An 18,863-nucleotide genomic window follows, 5' to 3' on the forward strand; every position below is an offset into this window, starting at 1 on the left:
CTGCCAAAAATATTTTATGAAGATCTTAATTTGAGAAACACTGCTACAGAGTTAGAATTTAAAATTAAACCATTTATGTAATGTTTAAAAATATAGACACCAATGGTATATATTGCTATGGGTGTAAACATAGAAGCATAAAAACATCAGCCTTGCAAGAGTGGTTACCTCTGGGAAAGGAGGGAGGTAAATGGGAGGTATGCCAAACAGTGTTCAAGTGTATCTGAAAAGTTATATTCCTTATGTAAAGGAAAAAAAAAAAAAATGGAAGAAAAGAAGGGAGGGAGGGAGGGGAAAAAAAGGGAAAAAGTCAAATTTGTTAAATCCAGATGGTGGGTACTCAGGGGTTCATTGTTATTCTGTATCCTCTCCACATGTCTGAAATAGTTAATAATAAAAATCTGAAATGACTAAGAATCAAAAGTTTACATAATAAGGAATTAAAACTTCCTTTAGCCATTCTACACAATGAATGAGCAGACAGTCCAGACACAGGCCATGTTCCCAATTTACCATCAAGAGCACCTTCTACTTCCCATCTTCCCCTCTCTGCATAGATCTAAGCTGCCATCAACAAGCAGTCAGAGTTGTCAATCAGCATTCACTAGCCAGACTTTTCTCTCACTCTGAGACCATAATTGGTCTTACAATTTTTGCTTGCCTCCAAAATTGCAAGTTAAAAAAACACTAATTCCCATTAGAATTAATGTAAAAACTGCAGCATTTCTACATACAATTAAATTCATACCAGGCTAGTAATACAGTTACGATTGGTTCATACTTACTGCAGGTAACTGAAAATTGTCAATAAAAGGCAAAAATTCCCAAATAAGCCAGAACTTGGAAGCAACTGCAACTTGGAGCTTTGCTACTTTGGCAGTTATATCAAAACTGTACAAATAAGATCAGGGTAGAAATAACCCTAGAGCCATTCATAGTCATTCTTTTTCTCTCTCCCTCTCCCTCTCTCTCTCTCACACATACACACACACACACACACACACACACACACACACAAAACACACAATTAGATCTTTTTTTTTTCTTTTAGCCAAAACACTATTTCCATGTAAGTATGGGAGATGTAAAAGTACACCAGGCTCAAAATGACACTAAGAACCAAAAGAGGGAACACTCCTAGGTATCTATCCAAGGGAAATGAAAACCTATACCCACGCAAAAGCTGTTCGTAACAGCATTATTCACAATAGCAAAAAAGTGGAAACAATCCAAGTGTCCATCAATTGATGAATGGATAAACAGAATGTGGACACACTGAAATGTTATTCAGCCACATAAAGGAATGATACATACTACAACATGGATGAACCTTAAAAACATGCTAAGTGAAAGAAGGCGCACACAAAAGGACACCTATGCTATATAATTCCATTTATATGAAATGTCCAAAATAAGCAAATCTGTAGAGACAGAAAGTAACTGCTAGTGGATATGAGGTTTGTTTTGGGGGTGATGAAAATATTCTAAAACTTATTCTGATGATAGCTGTACAACTCTGTGAATATACTAAAAAACATCTGAACTGTACATATCTCAATGAGGCTATTATTGGGAAAAAAGAAAAAGAAAGGACAAGCTGCCATTACAGACCCCAAAAGATTCTGCCTTAACTTGTATGTTACCACAAAGCAAAATAAGAGGAATAGGAGAGTCTGTAAGTCAATAGAAAGAAGACTTGTATATCTAGGTAGTAAATGACTTAACACAAACCCAAAACAAAACAACTTGACATTTTACTTAGCACATGGACCACGGTAACAGGCAAATTGTTATGCTTTTTGAAATACTGAAAGACCCAAAAAGGACCTAGGGATCCCAGGGTCAACATGTATCTAAGGCATTCAGAACTTTTAACGCAACATCAGTCTAATCCAAGAGTCCCAATAGCTCCTCCACATGTCATTAGAGAGTCCATGAATCTGCGCCTGCCCACCTCAGCTCCCTCCTGGGCACTGCTGGTTTCAGAGGATAATCCTCAAGCATCCACAGAAAGTCAAAAACAAAAAAGCAAAAACAAAAACTCTTTTCACCATTAACTTCCCTAACAATGAGCATATATTATATGTCCTTAAATTTACCATTACTTAGGGAGTCTTGTCTCATTTTATGGAAAGTTATATAAATCTGAATAACTCTTCGACATTCTCCATTGGAAGACACAACCACCCATTTCTGGAACTGCTGAATCCCTCACGTAATTACCTCTTTCCTGAGCATATGATCTTCTGGTCAAGGGCAAACTGCCAATGTTCTAATTCAGTGGTGCCAAGTTCACTATTACCTCACTTTCAGATAAGAAAGTGATACGCATGAGAAAAATCAGAACATTAACACACTAGAAACTTCAAAGTAGAATAATAATACAACCAACACATTTACACATACCTCAACAAACAAACACACACACCAACAAACCCATGGGGCAAAAATCTCACAACCACTATTCCATGACAAAAATAAGTAAACGAAAAAAAAAAAAAAAATAAGTAAACGGATAAAGCCCAAATCTACTTGGGGGTAGGAGCCTGGGAGCTTTCAGAAAAGTGGTAACAGTTTCCCTCATTCACCGTTAACCTTCTCAGTCTTTCTAACACATGAGACCAGCAATTTTACTTTGAGGAACACAGATGGAGAAACTGGCTCAAAAGTAAACAACACTTGTAAGTATGTTTCTCATGCTTTATTCACCACAGAAAATAAAAAGCAACTTAGATGTCCAACAACAGGGGCGTGCTTTAGTAAACCCTGGTATAGTCATGTAGGAAAATAGGTTCTACCCTCTCCAAAAAACACTGCATCGTAGACTATGTAAATACATGGAAAAGACCATGCAAAATGTAAACTAGGAGCAGCAGTAAGATCTTTCAAGTAGAAGAAAATTGTATTTTTTTAAATGGATCTTTTACAATGACACAAATAAGAGTTTATGGAGACTAATATTAGTCGATACTTTTTAATGAAGAGCTTCTTTGAAATGGTATATTTGTTGTTATTTTACAGTCAAGTTGATCAAATATACAATAAAAATTATTGAATATACAAAGTAAAGTTTCTAACACTATTATGAAAGGCAAGCACCAAAGAAAATGCAGAACTCATCAAATTCTCTTGATATTTCTTGCTGTTTTGACACAATTATTCTGGCTACCATTATCTGTTAATCATCTTCACATCACTAACCTAATTCAGCGTTTTTTTATAAACTATTTCCAAGTCAGCAGCCAGCACAATGGCACTGGGCATGAAGACATTCAGGGTCTGCATAGCAAACCCAAAACACTCCTCAAATTTTTGACAACTATAAACAAAAAAATTGCTCTGCTACTCTTGTGTCTTCACTGAAATATTTGCAAATTCAATGAAGTCCAGAAAATTCTCCTGAGTTCCCCTCCTCAACACTTCTGCAGCATGACCTGGCTGGAGGACAATTTAGCATTTTGCCCTAGCAATCACAGCACATGCGCACACAGAGGCATCCACAAGAATGTTCACTGCAGCACTGGAATAGGAAACAGTGGAAACAACATTTGTGTTCACCAGTAGGAAAATGGCTTTAAAAATTATGGTACAGCTATACAGTTGAATTCTACACAGCACGTGAACCAACACGAAAAAATTTCCAAGATACATTATTTGGAAAAAAACAAAATTTACAAAATACAGTCCACCCGGTAGGAAAAGTTCTGGGAGGACCCACAGGACACTGGAAACAATCACTACCTCTGAAGAAGAGGCTGGGGCTTAGAATAAGAATGGTGGTCAAAGGAGACTCCTGACTTTTCTGTAATGTTCTGAGTTTTTACAAAGAGAATAAATTCATGCCTTATTTCCATAATTATAATTTAAGAAAAATCTCTGGATCATAAATTGCATGTGATTTATCTAATATTCCATTAAGGGAATTCAAATCTATATGAACACAGGTGGTTTGAGTCTAACTGATAAAGGGCATTGAAGGTGCCCTGTCTTCACATTTAAATACAAAAACACACTTCCCTCTGCACCTCTCCAACAATGTAAACATGTTTCCTTCCTTCAAAACAACCCCAGACGCCCTCCTCGCCAAAAAAAAAGGAAAAAAGCACTTTTAGTACAAGACCACATTTTTTAAAAATCTTACACATAATCTCAAACTCCTTAATAAGCATTTTTACTTTTCATCCCCAAAACGATAGTGTTACAAAGCCTTAGCCAAACTTCACCTCATTAAGATGATGTCTGTTGCCCACATAACTATTTTGAAGTTGTTTCATTCACTTGGTCTGGTTTTAGTCAATACAGAAAAGTTAGTGGGAAGGCAAAGCTATTCCATTTTGAGCATAACTTCAGAGGACTTCCAGCATCTCACCTCCCACCTCAACAAGGAATCCCTCTTATAGCAAGGGGGTCCAAGGGATTCTGATAATTAACCGGATTTGGGAACCCATGCTCTAAAAGTGGGTTTTACGCAGTACTTCTCAATCCGTGCTGCATATGATTATTATTTTTTAAATATGATGTGAGAGCCACCACCCACTGCAGACCTATTAAATCAGAATCTCTGCGGAGTGGGTTCCAGTCATCAGAATTCTCTTTTTTAACTTCCTCCGATTGAGAACGCTGTGTTGAAGTAACTGGTTTAGGCGTTGCTCTTATCAAGCTCATTAAGCAGAACACCATTATCTGCATGGGCCATAGGAAACACAGTGGCAGCCAGCAGAGGAAGTGAAACAACAACCCCCAGTTTTATTTGAAATCACAGAGTTAGGCTAACAGGACCAGATTCTCTATAACTAAGATCAATTAAAAACTAGGGCTAGTAAGAAGCCCTGGTTTCAACTAAAGATAAAGTCACTCCACTAACTTTAAACTTGGTAAAGTCATTTAACCTCTCTGAGGTTCAAATTATCAATTTTTTAAAGGACTGGAATAAATGACCTCCGAAGATCCTCTGATCTCAAACCCCATGATGATTCTACCACGTGGCCACAAATCAATCAAGTCCATAAGCAGAGTGTCCTTAAATAAATGCATGAATATCTTCTGCGAGTATCAGATTCATCATACATATAATTTTGTGCTAATCTACATAAAAATTCTATTCATCATCACACCATAAGAAATTCTAACTGAACACAATTAGAGTCTATCAGATCAATCACAAATGAAAATTAAACTAGTCACGTAAGTCTCAAAATAAATATAGGGACTTCCCTGGTGGCACAGTGGATAAGACTCCATGCTCCCAATGCAGGGGGCCCAGGTTCAATCCCTGGTTGGGGAACTAGATCCCACATGCATGCTGCAACTAAGAGTTTGCATGCCACAACTAAGGAGCCCGTAAGCCGCAACTAAGGAGCCCTGGAGCTGCAACTAAGGAGCCCGCGAGCCGCAACTAAGACCCAACGCAACCAAATAAATATTTCTTTAAAAATTAAATAAATAAATAAATAAATAAGACTATCAAAATAAACAATCTAATCCTACACCTAAAGCAACTAGAGAAAGAAGAACAAAAAAACCCCAAAGTCAGTAGAAGGAAAGAAATCATAAAGATCAGAGCAGAAATATATGAAATAGAAAAGAAGAAAACAATAGCAAAGATCAATAAAACTAAAAGCTGGTTCTTTGAGAAGATAAACAAAATTGATAAACCCTTAGACAGACTCATCAAGAAAAAAAGGGAGAGGACGCAAATCAGTAAAATTAGAAATGAAAAAGGAGAAATCACAACTGACAGCAGAATTACAAAGAATTATAAGAGACTACTACAAACAACTATATGCCAATAAAATGGACAACCATGAAGAAATGGAAAAATTCTTGGAGAGGTACAAATTTCCAAGACTGAACCAGGAAGAATTAGAAAATATAAACAGACCTATCACAAACAATGAAATTGAAACTGTAATTAAAAATCTTCCAACAGCTTTTCCGCCGGAACCACCATCTTCCAGTAATTCGCCAAAATGACCAACACAAAGGGGAAGAGGAGGGGCACCCGCTACATGTTCTCTAGGCCTTTTTGAAAACATGGAGTTGTTCCTTTGGCCACATACATGCGAATCTACAAGAAAGGTGATACTGTAGATATCTGGACACTGTTCAAAAAGGAATACCCCAGAAATGTTACCATGGCAAAACTGGGAGAGTCTACAATGTTATCCAGCATGCTCTTGGCATCACTGTAAACAAACAAGTTAAGGGCAAGATTCTTGCCAAGAGAATTAATGTGCGTATCGAGCATATTAAGCACTCTAACAGCTGAGACAGCTTCCTGAAACGGGTGAAGGAAAATGATCAGAAAAAGAAGAAAGACAAAGAGAAAGGTACTTGGGTTCAGCTGAAGCGCCAGCCTGCTCCCCCCAGAGAAGCACACTTCGTGAGAACCAGTGGAAAGGAGCCTGAACTGTTGGAGCCCATTCCCTATGAATTCATGGCATGATGGGTGTAAAGAAAATAGAAGACCTGGACTGTATAAATGTTTCTCTTAATTGAGTAGAAGTGTGTGACCCCCCTCCCCCAAACAAATATTTAAAGCACATTTTAATTGTATCCGAATTCAGTGGGTGACATCTTTTTACTTTTCAAATTTAGTGATTTTTCTTCCTGAAAGATGTAAGGTAGTTTGTTGTGCAGTATACTACACTGGTTAATAAACTGCTAGATATTACTTATAAAATATTTGTACTAGTTTGAAAATAGTCTCTAAATTCCTATGAACAAAGGATTTAAAATAAATGAATGAAAGGTTAAAAAAAAAAATCTTCCAACAAACAAAAGTCCAGGACCAGATGGCTTCACAGGTGAATTTTATCAAACATTTAGAGAACAGCTAACACCGCTCCTTCTCAAACTCTTCCAAAAGATTGCAGAGGGGGGAACACTCCCAAATTCATTCTACGAAAACACCATCACCCTGATACCGAAACCAGAAAAAGATATCACAAAAAAAGAAAACTACAGGCCAATATCACTGATGAACATAGATGCAAAAATCCTCAACAAAATACTAGCAAACAGAATCCAACAGCACATTAAAAGGATCATATACCATGATCAAGTGGGATTTACCCCAGGGATGCAAAGATTCTTCAATATACACAAATCAATCAATGTGATACACCGTATTAACAAATTAAGGAATAAAAACCATATGATCATCTCAATAGACACAGAAAAAGCTTTTGACAAAATTCAACACCCATTTATGATTAAAAACTCTCCAGAAAATGGGCATAGAGGGAACCTACCTCAACATAATAAAAGCCATATACAACAAACCCACAGCAAACATCATTCTCAATGGTGAAAAACTGAAAGCATTTCCTCTAAGATCAGGAACAAGACAAGGATGTCCACTCTCACCACTACTATTCAACATAGTTTTGGAAGTGCTAGCCACGGCAATCAGAGAAGAAAAAGAAATAAAAGGAATACAAATTGGAAAAGAAGTAAAACTGTCACTGTTTGCAGATGACATGATACTATACATAGAGAATCCTAAAGATGTCACCAGAAAACTACTAGAGCTAATCAATGAATTTGGTAAAGTTGCAGGATACAAAATTAATGCACAGAAATCTCTGGCATTCCTATATACTAACAACACAAAATCAGAAAGTGAAAATAAGGAAACAATCCCATTTACCATCGCAACAAAAAGAATAAAATACCTAGGAATAAACCTATCTAAGGAGGCAAAAGACTTGTACTCAGAAAACTAAAACACTGATAAAAGAAATCAAAGATGACATAAACACATGGAGAAATATACCATGTTCTTGGATTGGAAGAATCAATATTGTGAAAATGACTATACTACCCAAAGAAATTTACAGATTCAATGCAATCCCTACCAAACTACCAATCACATTCTTCACAGAATTAGAACAAAAAATTTTACAATTCGTATGGAAACACAAAAGACCCCGAATATCCAAAGCAATCTTGAGAAAGAAAAACGGAGCTGGAGGAATCAGGCTCCCTGACTTCAAACTATACTACAAAGCTATAGTAATCAAGACAGTATGGTACTGGCACAAAAACAGAAATATAGCTCAATGGAATAGGATAGAAAGCCCAGAGATAAACCCACGCACATATGTTCACCTACTTTATGACAAAGAAGGCAAGAACACACAATGGAGAAAAGACAGCCTCTTCAATATTTGGTGCTGGGAAAACTGGACAGCTACTTGTAAAAGAATGAAATTAGAACACTACCTAACACCATACACAAAAATAAACTCCAAATGGATTAAAGACATAAATGTAAGACCAGACACTATAAAACTCTTCGAGGAAAACATAGGAAAAACACTCTTTGACATAAATCACAGCAAGATTTTTTTTGACCCACCTCCTAAAGTAATGAAAATAAAAACAAATGGGACCTAATTAAACTTAAGAGATTTTGCACAGCAAAGGAAACCATAAACAAGACAAAAAGACAACCCTCAGAATGGGAGAAAATATTTGCAAAGGAAACAGACAAAGGATTAATCTCCAAAATATACAAACAGCTCATGGAGCTCAATATCTGTCATACAGAGTGAAGTAAGTCAGAAACAGAAAAACAAATACCATATGCTAATGCATATATATGGAATCTAAAGAAAAAAAAATGGTACTGATGAACCTAGTGGCAGGGCAGGAATAAAGACACAGACATAGAGAATGGACTTGAGCACATGGGGCGGGGTGTGGGGGGAAGCTGGGGTGAACTGAGAGTAGCATGACATATATATACACTACCGAATGTAAAATAGTTAGCTAGTGGGAAGCAGCCGCATAGCACAGGGAGATCAGCTCGGTGCTTTGCAACAACCTAGAGGGTTGGGATAGGGAGGGTGGGGAGGAGGCTCAAGAGGGAGGGGATGTGGGGATTTATGTATGCATATGGCTGATTCATTTTGTTGTACAACAGAAACTGACACAGTATTGTGAAGCAATTATAATCCAATAAAGATCTATTTTAAAAAATAATAAAAAGATATAAATAAATAAATAAAACTATAAAAATAAATACAAACATTTGGAATAAAGAAATTTTAAAAATAATTCAACCTTTTCTTTGTCAATGTTCTGATTTAAAGAAATTTTTTCCCATTTTTAAAAACTGTGGTAAAATATACATAAAATTTACCATTTTAACCATTTTTAAGTGTGCAGTTCTATGGCATTAAGACATACACATCTACTCAGCCATAAAAAGAAACGAAATTGAGTTATTTGTAGTGAGGTGGATGGACTGAGAGACTGTCATAAAGAGTGAAGTAAGTCAGAAAGAGAAAAACAAATACTGTTACGCTAACACATATATATGGAATCTAAAAAAAAAAAGATCATGAAGAACCTAGAGGCAGGACGGGAATAAAGACACAGACCTACTAGAGGATGGATTTGAGGACACGGGGAGGGGGAAGGGCAAGCTGGGACAAAGTGAGAGAGTGGCATGGACATATATACACTACCAAATGTAAAACCAATAGCTAGTGGGAAGCATCGGCATAGCACAGGGAGATCAGCTCGGTGCTTTGTGACCACCTAGAGGGGTGGGATAGGGAGGGTGGGAGGGAGGGAGATGCAAGAGGGAAGAGTTATGGGGATATATGTATATGTATAGCTGATTCACTTTGTTATAAAGCAGAAACTAACACACCACTGTAAAGCAATTATACTCCAATAAAGACGCTAAAAAAACAAAAAAAGACATACACATCTTGTGAAACTATCACTACTATCCATCTATAGAACTTTTTTCTTAAAACCACTTTACTGAAGTATGACTGACACATAAAATATTTAATGTATGTAACCATACTTGTAAAACTATCACCAACCATCAAGGCCAAAAACATATCCAACACCTCCCAAAAGTTTCCTCCTGCCCCCTTTATTTACTTTTTTAATGTGTGTGGTAAGAATACGTAACAAAAGACATACTCTCTTAGCATATTATAGTATACAATATAGTACTATTAGTTATAGGCACCATGCTGTTTAGATCTTCAAACTTGTTTATACTGCATAACTGAAACTTTGCTCCAGAACTTGTTTTTTTTCTTTTTTTTGGCTGCGTTTGGTCTTCGTTGCTGTGTGCGGGCTTTCTCTAGTTGCGGTGAGTGGGGGCTACTCTTCGTTGTGGTGCGCAGGCTTCTCATTGCGGTGGCTTCTCTTGTTGCAGAGCACAGACTCTAGGCGCACGGGTTTCAGTAGCTGTGGCTCGCGGGCTCAGTAGTTGCAGCATGCAGGCCCTAAAGCACACGGGCTTCCATAGTTGCAGTGTGTGCTCCAGAACTTTTTAATCTTCCCCAAATGAAACTCTGTACCCATTAAACACTAACTCCCCATTCTCTTCTCCCCCGCCCCCAAACGCCTAGCAATCACTGTTCTACTTTCTGTCTCTATGAATTTAACTACTCCCTAGATATCTCATAGAAGTAGAATCTCATTCAATTCTGTCCTTTGTGACTGGCTTTTTTTTCACTTAGCACGTCCTTAAGTTTCATCCATGTCGTAGCATGGGTCAATTTCCTTCCTTTATAAAGCTGAACGATATTGCATTGTGTGTATATTACAACATTTTGTTTACCCATCCATCCATCAATGAACACTTGGGTTGCTTCATTCTGATTTCTTTTTTTTAACTGTATGTTACTTTGAAGTCACATACAATAAAAATGAGAGAACTTTACATCAGCACATTTCTTGGGGGGATAAAAAAAGACCTGTAAGCAGATCACATTCTGGGCCATAAAACACACCTTAAAAAATTTTAAATCATACAAAGTATACTCTCAGACCTCAATGGAATTAAACTAGGAATCAGTAATTTAAAAATAGCTGGAAAATCCCAAATATAATATTTGAAGATTAAATATGCAATACTTGGAGACTAAATAATTGGGAAATTAAATAAAACTTGGGTCAAAGAAGTTGTCTCAAGAGATAGTCCTAACTAAATGAAAGTGAAAATATAACTTATCAAAACTTGTGACATGCAGGGAAAGCAGTACATAGAGTAAAATTTATATCACTGAATGCAAATATTAAAAAAAGAGAGAGGGATTCCCTGGTGGCGCAGTGATTGAGAGCCCGCCTGCCAATGCAGGGGATGTGGGTTCGAGCCCTGGTCCGCAAAGATCCCACATGCCGCGGAGCAGCTGGGCCCGTTCGCCACAGCTGCTGAGCCTGCGCTCTGGAGCCTGCAAGCCACAACTACTGAGCCCACATGCCACAGCTACGGAAGCCTGCATGCCTAGAGCCTGTGCTCCACAACAAGAGAAGCCACCGCAATGAGAAGCCCGCGCACCACAACGAAGAGTAGCCCCTGCTTGCTGCAACTAGAGAAAGCCCGCGAGCACCAATGAAGACCCAGTGCAGCCAAAAATAAATAAATAAATAAAATAAATCTATAAAAAAAAATAAAGAAAGAAAAGAAGAGAGATCTAAAAATCAATTATCTAAGTTTCTACCTTAGGAAACTAGAAAAAGATGAACAAATTATGTTCAAAGTAAGGACGAGAAAAATAATTAAAATTTGAGCAGAAATCAGTGAAAAAAGAAATCTATAGAGAAAAATCAGTGAAACAAAAGCTGACTCTTTGGAAAGATCAATGAAATGGATAAATCTCTAGCCAAACTGAGAAAAAAGAGAGAAGACACTAATTACTAACATCAGAAATGAAAGAAGGGCCATCACTACTGATCCTATGGATATTAACAGGAAGATAAAGGAATATTATGAACCCACAAATTGATAACCTAGATAAAATAGACCAATTCCTTGAAAGAGACAATCTACCAGAATTTATACATGAAGAAAAGAACAATCTGAATAGGCCTATGTCTATCACAGAAACTGAATCAATAACTAATAACACTCTTAAAATAAAAAGAAACAACCCCAGATGGGTTCACTACGGAAATCTACCAAAGATCTAAGGAAGAAATTATCTTAATTTTCTACAATCTCTTCCAGAAAATAGAAACAGAGGAAATCGTTTCTAATGCATTCTCTGAGACGATTACCCTAATCCCCAAACCAAAGACATTATAAGAAGAAAAACTACAGACCAGTATCTCTGATGTATCTCTGAACACAGATGTAAAAATCTTGAACAAAATATTAGCAAACCAAATACAACAATGTACTAAAAGAATTATACACCATGACCAACTGGGATTTATTCCAGGTATGCAAGACTGAGTCAACATTCAAAAATAAATTTATGTAATCCATCACATCAACAGGCTAAAGAAGAAAAATCCTATAATCATATCAAATAGACAGAAAAAGCATTTGAAAAAAATCTAACACCCAATCAAAAACACTCAGCAAGGGAATTCCATGGTGGTCCAATGGTTATGACTGCAGGGGGCACGGGTTCAATCCCTAGTTGGAGAACTAATATTCTCCCATGCCTCGCAGTGCGGCTCCCCCCTCCCCCAAAAAAGAAAAAAACTCAGCAAACCGGAAATAGAGGGGAAGTTACTCAACTTGATAAAGAACATATTACAAATATCTTACAGCTACTTAATGGTGAGAAATTAGATGCTTTCCCACTAAGATTAGGGACAAGGCAAGATGTCCACTCTCACCACTCCTAATCAGCATCATATTGGAAGTCCTAATGCAATAAAACAAAACAAGGTAATAAAAAGTGTACATATTGGAAAGGAAGAATAAAATTGCCTTTGTTTGATACTGACATGATTATCTATGTAGAAAATCCCAAAGAAGTAACAAAAAAATTCCTGGAACTAATAAGCCATTATAGCAAGGTTACAGGATACAAAGTTAATAAACAAAAGTCAATTGCTGAGGAGAGGAGAAGATGGCGGAAGAGTAAGATGCAGAGATCACCTTCCTCCCCACAGATACATCAGAAATACATCTACACGTGGAACTGCTCCTATAGAACACCCACTGAATGCTGAAAGAAGACGTAAGACCTCCCAAAAGGGAGAGGACTGAGGTTGGCGGTGTGAACACAGCCTGAAGGGGTTAGTGCACCACAGCTAGCCGGGAGGGAGTCCGGGAAAAGGTCTGGAGCTGCTGAACAGCCGTGTGGATGAAAGGCTCTTGGTGCTCCAGCCAGGCATCAGGGCTGTGCCTCTGAGGTGGGAGAGCCAACTTCAGGACACTGGTCCACAAGAGACCTCCCAGCTCCACGAAATACCAAACGGCAAAAATCTCCCAGAGATCTCCATCTCAACACCAAGACCCAGCTTCACTCAACGACCAGCAAGCTACAGTGCTGGACACCCTATCAAACAACTAGCAAGACACGAACACAGCCCCATCCATTAGCAGAGAGGCTGCCTAAAATCATAATAAGGCCACAGACACCCCAAAACACACCACCAGACGTGGACGTGCCCACCAGAAAGACAAGATCCAACCTCATCCACCAGAACACAGGCACTAGTCCCCTCTACCAGGAAGCCTACACAACCCACTGAACCAACCTTAGCCACTGGGGACAGACACAAAAACAACGGGAACTACGAACCTGCAGCCTGCAAAAAGGACACCCCAAACACAGTAAGATAAGCAAAATGAGAAGACAGAAAAACACACAGCAGATGAAGGAGCAAGGTAAAAACACACCAGACCTAACAAATGAAGAGGAAATAGGCAGTCTACCTGAAAAAGAATTCAGAATAATGATAGTAAAGATGATCCAAAATCTTGGAAATAGACAAAATGCAAGAAACATTTAACAAGGACCTAGAAGAACTAAAGAGGAACCAAGCAACGATGAAGAACACAATAAATGAAATTAAAAATACTCTAGAAGGGATCAATAGCAGAATAACTGAGGCAGAAGAACGGATAACTGACCTGGAAGATAAAATAGTGGAAATAATTACTGCAGAGCAGAAGAAAGAAAAAAGAATGAAAAGAACTGAGGACAGTCTCAGAGACCTCTGGGACAACATTAAACGCACCAACATTCGAATTATAGGGGTCCCAGAAGAAGAAGAGAAAAAGAAAGGGACTGAGAAAATATTTGAAGAGATTATAGTTGAAAACTTCCCTAATACGGGAAAGGAAATAGTTAATCAAGTCCTGGAAGCGCAGAGAGTCCATACAGGATAAATCCAAGGAGAAACACGCCAAGACACATATTAATCAAACTATCAAAAATTAAATATAAAGAAAACATATTAAAAGCAGCAAGGGAAAAACAACAAATAACACACAAGGGAATCCCCATAAGGTTAACAGCTGATCTGAAGGAGAAAAACCTACAACCGAGATTACTCTGCCCAGCAAGGATCTCATTCAGATTTGATGGAGAAGTTAAAACCTTTACAGACAAGCAAAAGCTGAGAGAGTTCAGCACCACCAAACCAGCTTTACAACAAATGCTAAAGGAACTTCTCTAGGCAAGAAACACAAGAGAAGGAAAACACCTACAATAGCAAACCCAAAACATTTAAGAAAATGGGAATAGGAACATACATATCAATAATTACCTTAAATGTAAATGGATTAAATGCTCCAACCAAAAGACACAGACTGGCTGAATGGATACAAAAACAAGACCCGTATATATGCTGTCTACAAGAGATCCACTTCAGACCTAGGGACACATACAGACTGAAAGTGAGGGGATGGAAAAAGATATTCCATGCAAATGGAAATCAGAAGAAAGCTGGAGTAGCAATTCTCATATCAGACAAAATAGACTTTAAAATAAAGACTATTACAAGAGACAAAGAAGGACACTACATAATGATCAAGGGATCGATCCAAGAAGAAGATATAACAATTGTAAATATTTATGCACCCAACATAGGAGCACCTCAATGCATAAGGCAAACACTAACAGCCATAAAAGGGGAAATCAACAGTAACACAATCATAGTAGGGGACTTTAATGCCCCACTTTCACCAATGGACAGATCATCCAAAATGAAAATAAATAAGGAAACACAAGCTTTAAATGATACATTAAACAATATGGACTTAATTGATATTTATAGGACATTCCACCCAAAAACAACAGAATACACATTCTTTTCAAGTGCTCATGGAACATTCTCCAGGATAGATCATATCTTGGGTCACAAATCAAGCCTTGGTAAATTTAAGAAAACTGAAATCGTATCAAGTATCTTTTCTGACCACAACGCTATGAGACTAGATATCAATTACAGGAAAAGATCTGTAAAAAATACAAACACATGGAGGCTAAACAATACACACGAAGTGATCACTGAAGAAATCAAAGGGGAAATCAAAAAATACCTAGAAACAAATGACAATGGAGACACGACGACCCAAAACCTATGGGATGCAGCAAAAGCAGTTCTAAGAGGGAAGTTTATAGCAATACAAGCCTACCTCAAGAAACAGGAAACATCTCAAATAAACAACCTAACCTTGCACCTAAAGCAATTAGAAAAAGAAGAACAAAAACACCCCAAAGTTAGCAGAAGGAAAGAAATCATAAAGATCAGATCAGAAATAAATGAAAAAGAAATGAAGGAAACAATAGCAAAGATCAATAAAACTAAAAGCTGGTTCTTTGAGAAGATAAACAAAATTGATAAACCATTAGCCAGACTCATAAAGAAAAAAAGGGAGAAGACTCAAATCAATAGAATGAGAAATGAAAAAGGAAAAGTAACAACTGACACTGCAGAAATACAAACAATCATGAGAGATTACTACAAGCAACTCTATGCCAATAAAATGGACAACCTGGAAGAAATGGACAAATTCTTAGAAATGCACAACATGCCGAGACTGAACGAGGAAGAAATAGAAAATACGAACAGACAAATCACAAGCACTGAAATTGAAACTGTGATTAAAAATCTTCCAACAAACAAAAGCCCAGGACCAGATGGCTTCACAGGCAAATTCTATCAAACATTTAGAGAAGAGCTAACACCTATCCTTCTCAAACTCTTCCAAAATATTGCAGAGGGAGGAACACTCCCCAACTCATTCTACGAGGCCACCATCACCCTGATACCAAAACCAGAAAAAGATGTCACAAAGAAAGAAAACTACAGGCCAATATCACTGATGAACATAGATGCAAAAATCCTCAACAAAATACTAGCAAACAGAATCCAACAGCACATTAAAAGGATCATACACCATGATCAAGTGGGGTTTATTCCAGGAATGCAAGGATTCTTCAATATACGCAAATCAATCAATGTGATACACCATATTAACAAATTGAAGGAGAAAAACCATATGATCATCTCAATAGATGCAGAGAAAGCTTTCGACAAAATTCAACACCCATTTATGATAAAAGCCCTGCAGAAAGTAGGCATAGAGGGAACTTTCCTCAACATAATAAAGGCCATATATGACAAACCCACAGCCAACATCGTCCTCCATGGTGAAAAACTGAAACCATTTCCACTAAGATCAGGAACAAGACAAGGTTGCCCACTCTCACCACTATTATTCAACATAGTTTTGGAAGTGTTAGCCACAGCAATCAGAGAAGAAAAAGAAATAAAAGGAATCCAAATCGGAAAAGAAGAAGTAAAGCTGTCAGTGTTTGCAGATGACATGATACTATACATAGAGAATCCTAAAGATCCTACCAGAAAACTACTAGAGCTAATCAATGAATTTGGTAAAGTAGCAGGATACAAAATTAATGCACAGGAATCTCTTGCATTCCTATACATTAATGATGAAAAATCTGAAAGTGAAATTAAGAAAACACTCCCATTTACCACTGCAACAAAAAGAATAAAATATCTAGGAATAAACCTACGTAAGGAGACAAAAGACCTGTATGCAGAAAATTACAAGACACTGATGAAAGAAATTAAAGATGATACAAATAGATGGAGAGATATACCATGTTCTTGGATTGGAAGAATTAACATTGTGAAAATGACTATACTACCCAAAGCAATCTACAGATTCAATGCAATCCCTATCAAACTACCACTGGCATTTTTCACAGAACTAGAACAAAAAATTTCACAATGTGTATGGAAACACAAAAGACCCTGAATAGCCAAAGCAATCTTGAGAATGAAAAATGGAGCTGGAGGAATCAGGCTCCCTGACTTCAGACTATACTACAAAGCTACAGTAATCAAGACAGTATGGTACTGGCACGAAAACAGAAATATAGATCAATGGAACAGGATAGAAAGCCCAGAGATAAACCCACGCACATATGGTCACCTTATCTTTGATAAAGGAGGCAAGCATATACAGTGGAGAAAAGACAGCCTCTTCAATAAGTGGTGCTGGGAAAACTGGACAGGTACATGTAAAAGTATGAAATTAGAACACTTCCTAACACCATACACAAAAATAAACTCAAAATGGATTAAAGACCTAAATGTAAGGTCAGACACTATCAAACTCTTAGAGGAAAACATAGGCAGAACACTCTATGACATAAATCACAGCAAGATCCTTTTTGACCCAGCTCCTAGAGAAATGGAAATAAAAACAAAATTAAACAAATGGGACCTAATGAAACTTCAAAGCTTTTGCACAGCAAAGGAAACCACAAACAAGACCAAAAGACAACCCTCAGAATGGGAGAAAATATTTCCAAATGAAGCAACTGACAAAGGATTAATCTCCAAAATTTACAAGCAGCTCATGCAGCTCAATAACAAAAAAACAAACAATCCAATCCAAAAATGGGCAGAAGACCTAAATAGACATTTCTCCAAAGAAGATACACAGATTGCCAACAAACACATGAAAGAATGCTCAGCACCATTAATCATTAGAGAAATGCAAATCAAAACTACAATGAGATATCATCTCACACTGGTCCTAACGGCCATCATCAAAAAATCTAGAAACAATAAATGCTAGAGAGGGTGTGGAGAAAAGGGAACACTCTTGCACTGTTGGTGGGAATGTAAATTGATACAGCCACTATGGAGAACAGTATGGAGGTTCCTTAAAAAACTAAAAATAGAACTACCATACGACCCAGCAATCCCACTACTGGGCATATACCCTGAGAAAGCCATAATTCAAAAAGAGTCATGTACCAAAATGTTCATTGCAGCTCTATTTACAATAGCCAGGACATGGAAGCAACCTAAGTGTCCATCATCGGATGAATGGATAAAGAAGATGTGGCACATATATACAATGGAATATTACTCAGCTGTTAAAAAATGAAATGAATTATTTGTAGTGAGGTGGATGGAGTTAGAGTCTGTCATACAGAGTGAAGTAAGTCAGAAAGAGAAAAACAAATACAGTATGCTAACACATATATATGGAATCTAAGGAAAAAAAAAAAAGGTCATGAAGAACCTAGTGGTAAGACAGGAATAAAGACACAGACCTACTAGAGAATGGACATGAGGATATGGGGCGGGGGAAGGGTAAGCTGTGACAAAGTGAGAGAGTGGCATGGACATATATACACTACCAATTGTAAAATAGATAGCTAGTGGGAAGCAACCGCATAGCACAGGGAGATCAGCTCTGTGCTTTGTGACCACCTAGAGGGATGGGATAGGGAGGGTGGGAGGGAGGGAGATGCAAAAGGGAAGAGATATGGGAACATATGTATATGTATAACTGATTTACTTTGTTATAAAGCAGAAACTAACACACCATTGTAAAGCAATTATACTCCAATAAAGATGTTAAAAAAAAAGTCAATTGCTTCCTTATATACCAGCAATAAACAAATGAAATATGAAATTTAAAATGCAATACCATTAAAAAAAACCCAAAACAGAAATACTTAGGTATAAATGTAACAACATATGATCAAGATCTATATGAAGAAAACTACAAAACTCTGGTGAAAGAAATCAAAGATCTATTCCATTTCTTTGCAACTTGATCTACAGATTCGATGAAATCCCAATCAAAA

The 18,863-nt window shown here is 37.3% G+C and overlaps 1 protein-coding gene and 1 pseudogene across 4 annotated transcripts in view; one reads left to right on the forward strand and one right to left on the reverse strand.

Moving 5' to 3' along the window:
• The window catches only part of TENT4B (terminal nucleotidyltransferase 4B), a 63,091-nt gene that overhangs the window by 26,809 nt on the left and 17,419 nt on the right, over positions 1–18,863 (reverse strand). The window lies entirely within an intron of this gene.
• On the forward strand, positions 5,967–6,673 carry LOC102998649 (60S ribosomal protein L21-like; annotated as a pseudogene).

The sequence above is a fragment of the Balaenoptera acutorostrata genome, chromosome 19 (assembly GCF_949987535.1).
Source record: "Balaenoptera acutorostrata chromosome 19, mBalAcu1.1, whole genome shotgun sequence".
NCBI classification, from domain to species: Eukaryota; Metazoa; Chordata; class Mammalia; order Artiodactyla; family Balaenopteridae; genus Balaenoptera; species Balaenoptera acutorostrata.